This window comes from Saccopteryx bilineata, chromosome 1 (assembly GCF_036850765.1).
Source record: "Saccopteryx bilineata isolate mSacBil1 chromosome 1, mSacBil1_pri_phased_curated, whole genome shotgun sequence".
Lineage (NCBI taxonomy): Eukaryota > Metazoa > Chordata > Mammalia > Chiroptera > Emballonuridae > Saccopteryx > Saccopteryx bilineata.
The window spans coordinates 143371195-143382198 of NC_089490.1; the positions used below are offsets into that span (position 1 = coordinate 143371195).

The following is an 11004-nucleotide window of genomic DNA, read 5'->3' on the forward strand; positions in this document are numbered from 1 at the left end:
CATTTTTTTTTAATCTAAACCATTACTGCGGATAACTGGGAAAACACCAGGTTCTATTCATGTTAAGTTAAAATGACTGGTTATAAAATGAAAAAGAGACTCAGGATATGACCTGAAGAAAAATGGTGAGAGAACAGGGAAGACTCAAGGAAAATTTTGCTTTAAAACATATAAAATTTGGAAAATGAAAGATACTGGACAAAGGAGGCCAGGATTTCTGGTCCTCAGTATTGTGTGTCCAGCTACTCACAGGAATTCTGTCACTGCTTTACCCCTGACAGTTACTGCCCTGAGGATGAGTTCCCCCAAGGCCCTCTTCATGTCCCTGTTCCTCAGACTATATAGATGAAGCATGGAGGTGGCCATGGTGTACATCACTGAGGCCACCAGGCTTGTCCCAGAAGGATGACATAGCTGCAGAACTGAGGTAGACCCCCAAGGCCTGTGCCATAGAACAAGAACACCACTGACAGGTGAGGGCCACAGGTGGAGAAGGTTTTGTACTTGCCCCCTGCTGAGGAAACCCTCAGGATGGAGAAGAAAATCTGAGCATAAGAATAGAGGATCCCAGAGGGAGGGAAACACCTAGAACAATAGTCACAAAATACAACACCATGCTATTGATGAGGGGGTTAGAATAGGTGAGTTTCAGGATTTCAGAAATATCACACACACAAAAATTGTGGGATTTCTATGTTTGTGCAGAAAGACATTCTCAAGGCAGTCAAAGTTTCAAGTGGGGAGCCATGACACAGATGCACCAGAACCCAAGAACAAGCAGTCCACAGAGCCAAGGGTTCATGATGGCCATGTACAATAGCACAAGGCAGGACAGATGGCCACAAAGCAGTCATAGGCCATTAGAGTCAGGAGTAAATTGTCCAAGCATCCAAACACAATGAAACAAATATCTGGGTGATGCATCCTTCATAGGTGATAACTTTCCTGCATCTGCATGTTCAGCAGCATCTTTGGGACGGTGGTGGAGGTGGAGCAGATGTCCACCAGGGACAGGTTGCAGAGGAAGAAGTACATGGGCGTGTGGAGGTGGGAGTCTGAGCTGACGGCCAGGATGATGAGCAGGTTCCTGGTGAATGTGACCAGGTACAAGGACAGAAACAGCCCAGAGAGGAAAGGCTGCAGGTCCAGCTTCTCTGTAAATCCCAGGAGGAGAAAGTTTCTGACTCTTGTTTGGTTTACTCCTTCCATGGAGTTGTTGGGTTTGCCCAGAAGGGAGAACAAAAAAGCAACACAATAATCTGACCTGTGGTGGTGCAGTGGATAAAGCATCAACCTGGAATGCTGAGGTCACTGGTTCAAAACCCTGGGCTTGCCTGGTCAAGGCACATATGGGAGTTGATGCTTCCTTCTCCTCACTTCTCTCTCTTTCCTCTCTAAAATGAATAAATAAAATCTTTAAAAAAATGTTAAAAGCAGCACAAATTTCACTTCAAGTTAAAAATCCTTGTAATGAAGGAAATCATAAAGTCATTCATTTTGGGCAACAGTTGGCCACCTTTGCTGACAAACTGTGGTTACCATTGTTTTCTGGGAAAATGGTTTGTCTCCAGGTTTTGTGGTTCTCAAATTGTGGTCCCTGACCAGCATCGCTTGGGAACCTGTTAGCAATGCACATGTTGGGTCCCACTAGGCTTAGTGAAGCAGATATTCTGGTCATGGAGCCAGTGTCTGTGCTCTAACATGCCCTTTCAGGACTCTGAAGCTCAAAGTTGAGGACTCCTTGCGTAGTGGTTGCCTGCATCCCTACACAGTCATTCCTTTCCCCGCATTCCTCATGGTTGCTCTTGTACTTCTTGCTCAGCACTTGTGGGAAAGGGGGTTTTCCTAACTCTAGGCAGACCTTCCAATAACTGAAAGTTTCCTATATTGTGCTGTGGTTCTTGTATATTAGATCTTTTGGACCTTGAGTTCTTTTTCTGCTAACAAAAATAATAACCAATGTTATTCTTAATCATGGTTTACATTTCATTTATATTACCAATGTTCCAAAATGAAATAAAATAAATTGAATTTCTAAATATAATGTCCTAATATTTCTAAATATTGAGTTTTTATTCACATTAGTTTATCTTTTCTTTTTACCTTTATTGAAGTATAATAGATTTATCAAAAATTGTACCTATTTTTTTTTTGTTTTTTTGTTTTTTTTTTTTCATTTTTCTGAAGCTGGAAACAGGGAGAGACAGTCAGACAGACTCCCGCATGCGCCCGACCGGGATCCACCTGGCACGCCCACCAGGGGCGACGCTCTGCCCACCAGGGGGCGATGCTCTGCCCATCCTGGGCGTCGCCATGGTGTGACCAGAGCCACTCCAGCGCCTGAGGCAGAGGCCACAGAGCCATCCCCAGCGCCCGGGCCATCTTTGCTCCAATGGAGCCTTGGCTGCGGGAGGGGAAGAGAGAGACAGAGAGGAAATAGGGGGTTGGGGGTGGAGAAGCAAATGGGCGCTTCTCCTGTGTGCCCTGGCCGGGAATCGAACCCTGGTCCTCCGCACGCTAGGCCGACGCTCTACCGCTGAGCCAACCGGCCAGGGCCAAAAATTGTACCTATTTAATGTATGTATCTTGACAAGTTTAAACATATGCATACACCCATCGCTGCAATCAAGGTAATAAACATAACCATCACCTTCAAAAATTTTCTTGTATTCTGTGTGTGTGTGTTTGTGTTTGAGTAAGTGGTAAGAACACTTATGATCTATCCTCTTGACATTTTAAGTGCACAATACCATACTAGGTTGAACAACAGATTTCTAGAACTTATCTTGTATATCAGAAGTTTTTATTTATTAAGCAACAATTTCTCATTTCTCCTCCCCCCAGCCCCTGACAATCACCACTCTATTTTTTGTGTCTATGAGTTTGATGATTTTAACTGACTGTAAACAATCAGTTGAGATAACTCACTACCTTTGGACCGGCCAAGTTTGATGATTTTAGATTCCTCATATCAGTGGAACAATGCAGTATTTATTCTTTTTTATTAATTGAGAGGTGGGCAGGCAGAGAGACAGATTCCTGCATGCACCCCAACTGGGATCCACCTGGCAACCTGCTACCAAGGGATGCTCTGCCCATCTAGGGTTGCTGCTCCATTGCTCGGTAATCAAGCTACTTTTAGCACCGAGGTGAGGCCATGGAGCCATCCTCAGTGCCTGGGGCCAACTTGCTTGAACCATTTGAGCCATGGCTGCAGGAAATGAGGAGAAGAAAAAGAGAGAGAGATAGAGGGAGGAAAGGGTGGAGAAATAGATGGTTGCTTCTCCTGTGTGCTGTGACTGGGAATCAAACCATGGACATCTACATGCCAGGCTGATGCTCTACCACTGAGCCAACCAACCAGCCAGGGCCAGTATTTATTCTTTTGTTTCTGGCTTATATCACTTAGTATAGTGTACTCCAGGCTCATCCATGGTTTTGCAAGTGGCAGGATTTCTACGCAGTATTTTCATGCATATTAAGTTTAATGTGATTAAGAATAATGCTCCTCTACATTATATCTCTGATATTACTATTTTAGGCAAGTTTTTAATTTTTCTGCATTTGTAAGGTGTCATGTTTATTTTCTGAATTTTCTTATTAATTTTAAGATTTAAAAAATTTTAAAATTTTTCAATTACAATTTACATTTAATATTATTTTGTATTAGTTTTAGGTGTACAGCATAGTGATTAGATAATCATGTACTTTACAGAGTGTCACCCCTAATATTTCCAGTACCCACTGACATCACACATAGTTATTACAATATTATTGCTATATTTCCTATGCTGTTCTTTAAAGATTTTTCCCTAATATTGAATATTTATCTACTTTCTCTAAATAATATTAATTTACAACACCTATTTATCTTTAGGTCTTATCACATTGATATGAAATCTTAGAGCACTTCAAATTTATGGTAAGAGTTGGAATTCTTATTCTTTCTTTCATGAAAATAATCTTAGAGTTTTGTGATTTAATATCACATTCACCATAATTTAGGATATGTAATTTTTAAAATCAAGTCAATGTGTAATTTTTTTTGGCTTTATGAATTGCTACATTTATTTCTATGGAATAAATTACCAACAGTGAATTTGATCAGTTGAAGGGTTTACAAATCTCTTATTTTAGTAGGTGCTGTTAGATTACCTTCTAAAGAAGCTAACACTTCACATTTCTTTCATCAATATAGGCAAATACCTGTAAGAGTCTGAGTAGACTCAATCTTGCTGCAGCAACTAACAGTCCCAAAATTCCAGGAGTTAATATGATAAACGTTTTTCTTTTTCTTTTTTTTTTCACTTATGCAAAATCAGATTTAAGCACAGGCAATTCTCCTAGCCAATTGACCTTTGGGAAGAAACTCAGACTTCTTTGAATTTTGGGCTGTCATCTCAACAGCCATCTGGAAGCCTTAATCATGTGAAGTTTCATCCATAGCATTAGAGCAGGTGAAAAAGGGAAACAGGCTCAGCAATGACACACACTTTGACAGAATTCACACATATTTTGATTGCCCATTCATTAGCCAGAGCTAGTGACATCGCCACATCTAATCGCAAAGGGGCGAGGGAGTGCAATCCTGCGTGTCTAGCATCAACTTGCAATTTTTATCCCTAGATAAGGTATCTAGGGTTACCTTAGCAACTTTTAAAGGTAAAAATAGCCTGACCGGGAGGTGGTACAGTGGGTAGAGCATTGACCTGGGACATTAAGGACCCAGGTTCAAAACCTTGAGGTTTCTGGCTTCAGTGTAGGACCATAGACACGACCCTATGGTTGCTTGCTTGAAACCCAAGGTCATTGGTTTGAGCCCAAGGTCGTTGGCTTGAGCAAGGGGTCACTGGCTCAGTTGGAGCCCCACCCCCAGTCAATGAATGTATGAGAAAGCAATCAATGAACAAATAAAGTGCTGCAACTATGAGTTGATGCTCTTCATCTTTCTTACTTCCTGTCTGTATGTCTCTTGCTTAAACAAACAAACAAACAAATTTAAAAGTGGGTGTAAGAGAAAAAAAATCAGTAGTGTTAATGTCATGTTAAATCTCTCAGAAAATAGATTATAATTATTTCCCATATTAACAAAAATATAAATGTCTTGAAACAGGGCCTGAAAACTTGAAAATCCACAAAAATATGAGTGATAAATTTTCTAAATTAGTTAAAGTTTCTTGAGAATCTATACATGTTGAGTACTTCTGCTATATTTTATTTATTCATTTTTTTTTTTTTTTTTAGAGAAGAGAGACAGACAGACAGAGAGAGAGAGATGGAGAGAAAAGGAGGGAGATGAGCAGGAAGCATCAACTCCCATATGTGCCTTGACTGGGCAAGCCCAGGGTTTTGAACCGGTAACCTCAGCATTCCAGGTCGATGCTTGATCCACTGTGCGACTACAGGTCAGACACTTCTGCAATATTTTATATGTCTTGGCTTATTTTATCATTACTATTTAAATTTTTTTTTCTTTTTTAATTATAATTTTATTTTTTTAATGGGGCGACATCAATAAATCAGGATACATATATTCAAAGATCAACAAGTCCAGGTTATCTTGTCTTTCAATTATGTTGCATACCCATCACCCAAAGTCAGATTGTCCTCTGTCACCTTCTATCTAGTTTTCTTTGTGCCCCTCCCCCTCCCCCTTTCCCTTTCCCTTTCCCCCCTCCCCCTGTAACCACCACACTCTTATCAATGTCCCTTAGTTTCACTTTTATGTCCCACCTACGTATGGAATAATGCAGTTCCTGTTTTTTTCTGATTTACTTATTTCACTTCGTATAATGTTATCAAGATCCCACCATTTTGCTGTAAATGATCCGATGTCATCATTTTTTTTTAATATTAATATTTTTTATTAAATTTAATGCAGTGACATTGATAAATCAGGGTACATATGTTGAGAGAAAATATCTCTAGATTATTTTGACATTTGATTGTGCTGTATACCCCTCCCGCAAAGTTAAATTGTCTTCTGTCACCTTCTATCTGGTTTTCTTTGTGCCCCTCCCCTCCCCTAACCCCTCTCTCCTTCTTCACCCCCTCCCCCCTCCCCCAACCCCCCCGCCCCTGTTGCCATCACATTCTTGTTCATGTCTCTGAGTCTCATTTTTATGTCCCTTCTATGTATGGATTCATCTCAGTTTTTTTTCTGATTTACTTATTTCACTTCGTATAATGTTATCAAGATCCCACCATTTTGCTGTAAATGATCCGATGTCATCATTTCTTATGGCTGAGTAGTATTCCATAGTGTATATGTGCCACATCTTCTTTATCCAGTCGTCTATTGACGGGCTTTTTGGTTGTTTCCATGTCCTGGCCACTGTGAACAATGCTGCAATAAACATGGGGCTGCATGTGTCTTTACGTATCAATGATTCTGAGTTTTGGGGGTATATACCCAGTAGAGGGATTGCTGGGTCGTAAGGTAATTCTATTTTCAGTTTTTTGAGGAACCACCATACTTTCTTTCATAATGGTTGTACTACTTTACATTCCCACCAACAGTGTATGAGAGTTCCTTTTTCTCCACAACCTCTCCAACATTTGCTATTACCTGTCTTGTTAATAATAGCTAATCTAACAGGTGTGAGGTGGTATCTCATTGCAGTTTTGATTTGCATTTCTCTAATAACTAAAGAAGATGAGCATCTTTTCATATATCTGTTGGCCATTTGTACTTCCTCCTGGGAGAAGTGTCTGTTCATGTCCTTTTCCCATTTTTTTATTGGATTGCTTGTTTGTTTGTTGTTGAGTTTTATGAGTTCTTTGTATATTTTGGATATTAGGCCCTTATCTGAGCTGTTGTTTGAAAATATCATTTCCCATTTAGTTGGCTTTCTGTTTATTTTGTTATCAGTTTCTCTTGCTGAGCAAAAACTTCTTAGTCTGATGTAGTCCCATTCATTAATTTTTGCTTTCACTTCTCTTGCCATTGGAGTCAAATTCATAAAATGCTCTTTAAAACCCAGGTCCATGAGTTTAGTACCTATGTCTTCTTCTATGTACTTAATTGTTTCAGGTCTTATGTTTAGATCTTTGATCCATTTTGAGTTAATTTTAGTACAGGGGGACAAACTGTAATCCAGTTTCATTCTTTTGCATGTGGCTTTCCAGTTTTCCCAGCACCATTTATTGAAGAGGCTTTCTTTTCTCCATTGTATGTTCTTGGCCCCTTTATCAAAAATTATTTGACTATATATATGTGGTTTTATTTCTGGACTTTCTATTCTGTTCCATTGGTCTGAGTGTCTATTTTTCTGCCAATACCATGCTGTTTTGATTGTCGTGGCCCTATAATAGAGTTTGAAGTCAGGTATTGTTATGCCCCCAGCTTCATTCTTTTTCTTTAGGATTGCTTTGGCTATTCGGGGTTTTTTATAGTTCCATATAAATCTGATGATTTTTTGCTCTATTTCTTTAAAAAATGTCATTGGAATTTTGATGGGAATTGCATTAAATTTGTATATTGCTTTGGGTAATATAGCCATCTTGATTATATTTATTCTTCCTAACCAAGAACAAGGAATATTCTTCCATCTCATTATATCTTTCTCGATTTCTCTTAACAATGGTTTATAGTTTTCATTATATAAGTCCTTTACATTCTTTGTTATGTTTATTCCTAAGTATTTTTTTTTTGTTGTTGCAATCGTGAAGGGGATTATTCTTTTGAGTTCCTTCTCAGTTGTTTCATTGTTGGCATATAGAAAGGCTATTGACTTCTGTATGTTAATTTTGTATCCTGCGACCTTACTGTATTGGCTTATTGTTTCTAGTAGTCTTTTTGTGGACTCTTTGGGGTTTTCGATGTATAGGATCATATCATCTGCAAAAAGTGATACCTTTACTTCTTCTTTTCCGATATGGATGCCTTTTATTTCTTTGTCTTGTCTGATTGCTCTGGCTAGAACCTCTAGTACCACATTAAATAAGAGTGGAGAGAGTGGACAACCCTGTCTTGTTCCTGATTTAAGGGGGAAAGCCTTCAGTTTAGTGCCATTTAATATGATGTTAGCTGATGGTTTATCATATATGGCCTTTATCATATTGCGATATTTTCCTTCTATACCCATTTTGTTGAGAGTCTTAAACATAAAGTTGTGTTGTATTTTATCGAATACAACACAATAGATGCCTTTTCTGCATCTATTGATAAGATCATGTGGTTTTTGTTTTTTGTTTTGTTGATATGGTGTATTACGTTAACTGTTTTACATATGTTGAACCATCCTTGAGATTCTGTGATGAATCCCACTTGATTATGATGTATTATTTTTTTAATATGCTGTTGTATTCGATTTGCTAGTATTTTGTTTAGTATTTTAGCATCTGTATTCATTAGAGATATTGGTCTGTAGTTTTATTTTTTTGTGCCATCCTTGCCTGGTTTTGGTATGAGGGTTATGTTGGCCTCATAAAATGCGTTTGCAAGTATTGCTTCTTCTTCAATTTTTTGGAAGACTTTGAGTAGAATAGGAACCAAGTCTTCTTTGAATGTTTGATAAAATTCGCTGGTATAGCCATCAGGGCCTGGACTTTTATTTTTGGGGAGGTTTTTAATGGTTTTTTCTATTTCTTCTCTACTAATAGGTCTGTTTAGGCTTTCTGCTTCTTCTTGATTCAGTCTAGGAAGGTTGTATTGTTCTAGGAATTTATCCATTTCTTCTAGATTGTTGAATTTAGTGGCATAAAGTTTTTCACAGTATTCTACAATAATTCTTTGTATATCTATGGTGTCCGTGGTGATTTCTCCTCTTTCATTTTGGATTTTGTTTATATGAGTTCTTTCTCTTTTTTCCTTGGTAAGTCTTGCCAAGGGTTTGTCAATTTTGTTGATCTTTTCAAAGAACCAGCTCTTTGTTCTATTAACTTTTTCTATAGTTTTACTGTTCTCTATTTCATTTATTTCTGCTATGATTTTTATTATCTCCTTTCTTCGGCAGGTTTTGTGTTGTCTTTGTTCTTCTTTTTCTAGTTCCTTAAGGTGGGAAGTTAAGTGGTTCACTTGGGCTCTCTCTTGTTTGTTCATATATGCCTGAAGTGATATGAACTTCCCTCTTATCACTGCTTTTGCTGCATCCCATAGATTCTGGTATGTCGTATTGTCATTTTCATTAGTCTGTATATATCTTTTGATCTCTGCACTTATTTCTTCTTTGACCCATTCATTTTTTAAAAGTATGTTGTTTAGTTTCCACATTTTTGTGGGATTTTTTCCCTCCTTTTTGCAGTTGAATTCTAGTTTCAAGGCTTTATGATCAGAAAATATGCTTGGTACAACTTCGATTTTTCTGAATTTGCTGATGTTGTTTTTGTGGCCCAACATATGGTCAATTCTTGAGAATGATCCATGTACACTGGAGAAAAATGTATACTCAGTCGCTTTGGGATGAAATGTCCTGTAGATGTTTATCATATCCAGGTGCTCTAGTGTTTTGTTTAAGGCCACTATATCTTTGTTGATTCTCTGTTTGGATGACCGATCTAGAGCCGTCAGCAGTGTATTGAGGTCTCCAAGTATGATTGTATTTTTGTCAGTTTTTGTTTTAAGGTCAATAAGTAGCTGTCTTATATATTTTGGTGCTCCTTGGTTTGGTGCATATATATTAAGAATTGTTATGTCTTCTTGATTCAGTGTCTCCTTAGCCATTATGAAATGGCCATTTTTGTCTCTGAGTACTTTTGTTGTCTTGTAGTCAGCATTATCAGATATGAATATTGCTACGCCTGCTTTTTTTTGGATGTTATTTGCTTAGAGTATTGTTTTCCAGCCTTTCACTTTGAATTTGTTTTTATCCTTGTTACTTAGATGAGTTTTCTGTAGGCAGCATACAGTGTGATTTTCTTTTTTAATCCATTCTGCTACTCTGTGTCTTTTTATTGGTGAGTTTAATCCATTTACATTTAGTGTAATTATTGACACTTGTGAGTTCCCTATTGCTATTTTATAGATTGCTTTCTGTTAGTTTTGTGTCTTGTTTGATCCTTCTCTTTCGTTTTTCTATCTTTTGTTTTTATTTGGTTGTATTCCATACATCTTTCCTCTGTTGCTATCTTTTTTATCTCATGTGCTTCTGTGGTGGTTTTTTCAATGGTGGTTACCTTTAAGTAATGAAAAGGGTTCCTACCCTGTTCATTGTAGCACACTATTTTGTGAGTACTTTTGCACTCCATCGTCCTTTGCTACTGTTAATCTCCATCCTCTCCTCCCTTTCTTTTTGTTGTCACAGTTTAAATTTGGTTTTATTGTGTTCTTCTTGGAGCTTTTACTTGTGGCTTTATTTTTTTTTTTGTTCTTTGTATCTGATTGGAGAACCCCCTTTAGTAATTCCTGGAGTGGGGGTTTTCTGATGATAAATTCCCTCATCTTTTCTGTATCTGTGAATGTTTTTATTTCTCCTTCATATTTGAAAGATAGCTTTGATGGGTATAGTATTCGTGGCTGAAAGTTCCTCTCTTTCAGGACTTTAAATATTGGGTCCACTCTCTTCTAGCTTATAGAGTTTCTGCTGAGAAATCTGATGATAATCTAATGGGCCTTCCTTTATATGTTGTATTCTTCTTTTCCCTGGCTGCCTTGAGAATTTTTTCTTTGTCATTGGTTTGTGCCAATTTCATTATGATGTGCCTTGGAGTACGTTTGTTGGGGTTAAGAAAACTTGGAGTTCTGTTTGCTTCATGAATTTGAGGCTTTAGTTCTTTCCACAGGCTTGGGAAGTTCTCATCTATTATTTGTTTGAGTATGTTCTCCATTCCATTTTCTCTCTCTTCTCCCTCTGATATACCTATTATTCTTATGTTATTCTTTCTGATGGAGTCAGATAATTCTTGTAGGGCTATCTCATTTTTTTAAATTTTTGAGTCTCTTTCTTCTTCTCTTTGTTGTGCCTCAAGTTGCTTGTCTTCTATTTCACTAATCCTCTCTTCTATCTGGCCTGTTCTATTAGCTAAGCTTGTTATCTCGTTTTTCAGCTCGTGAATTGAGTTTTT

General features: G+C 37.9%; 1 pseudogene; it reads right to left on the bottom strand.

The window, feature by feature from the left end:
- Positions 1-246: 246 nt before the first annotated feature.
- Positions 247-1209, bottom strand: LOC136319351 (olfactory receptor 7C2-like; annotated as a pseudogene).
- Positions 1210-11004: the final 9795 nt, after the last annotated feature.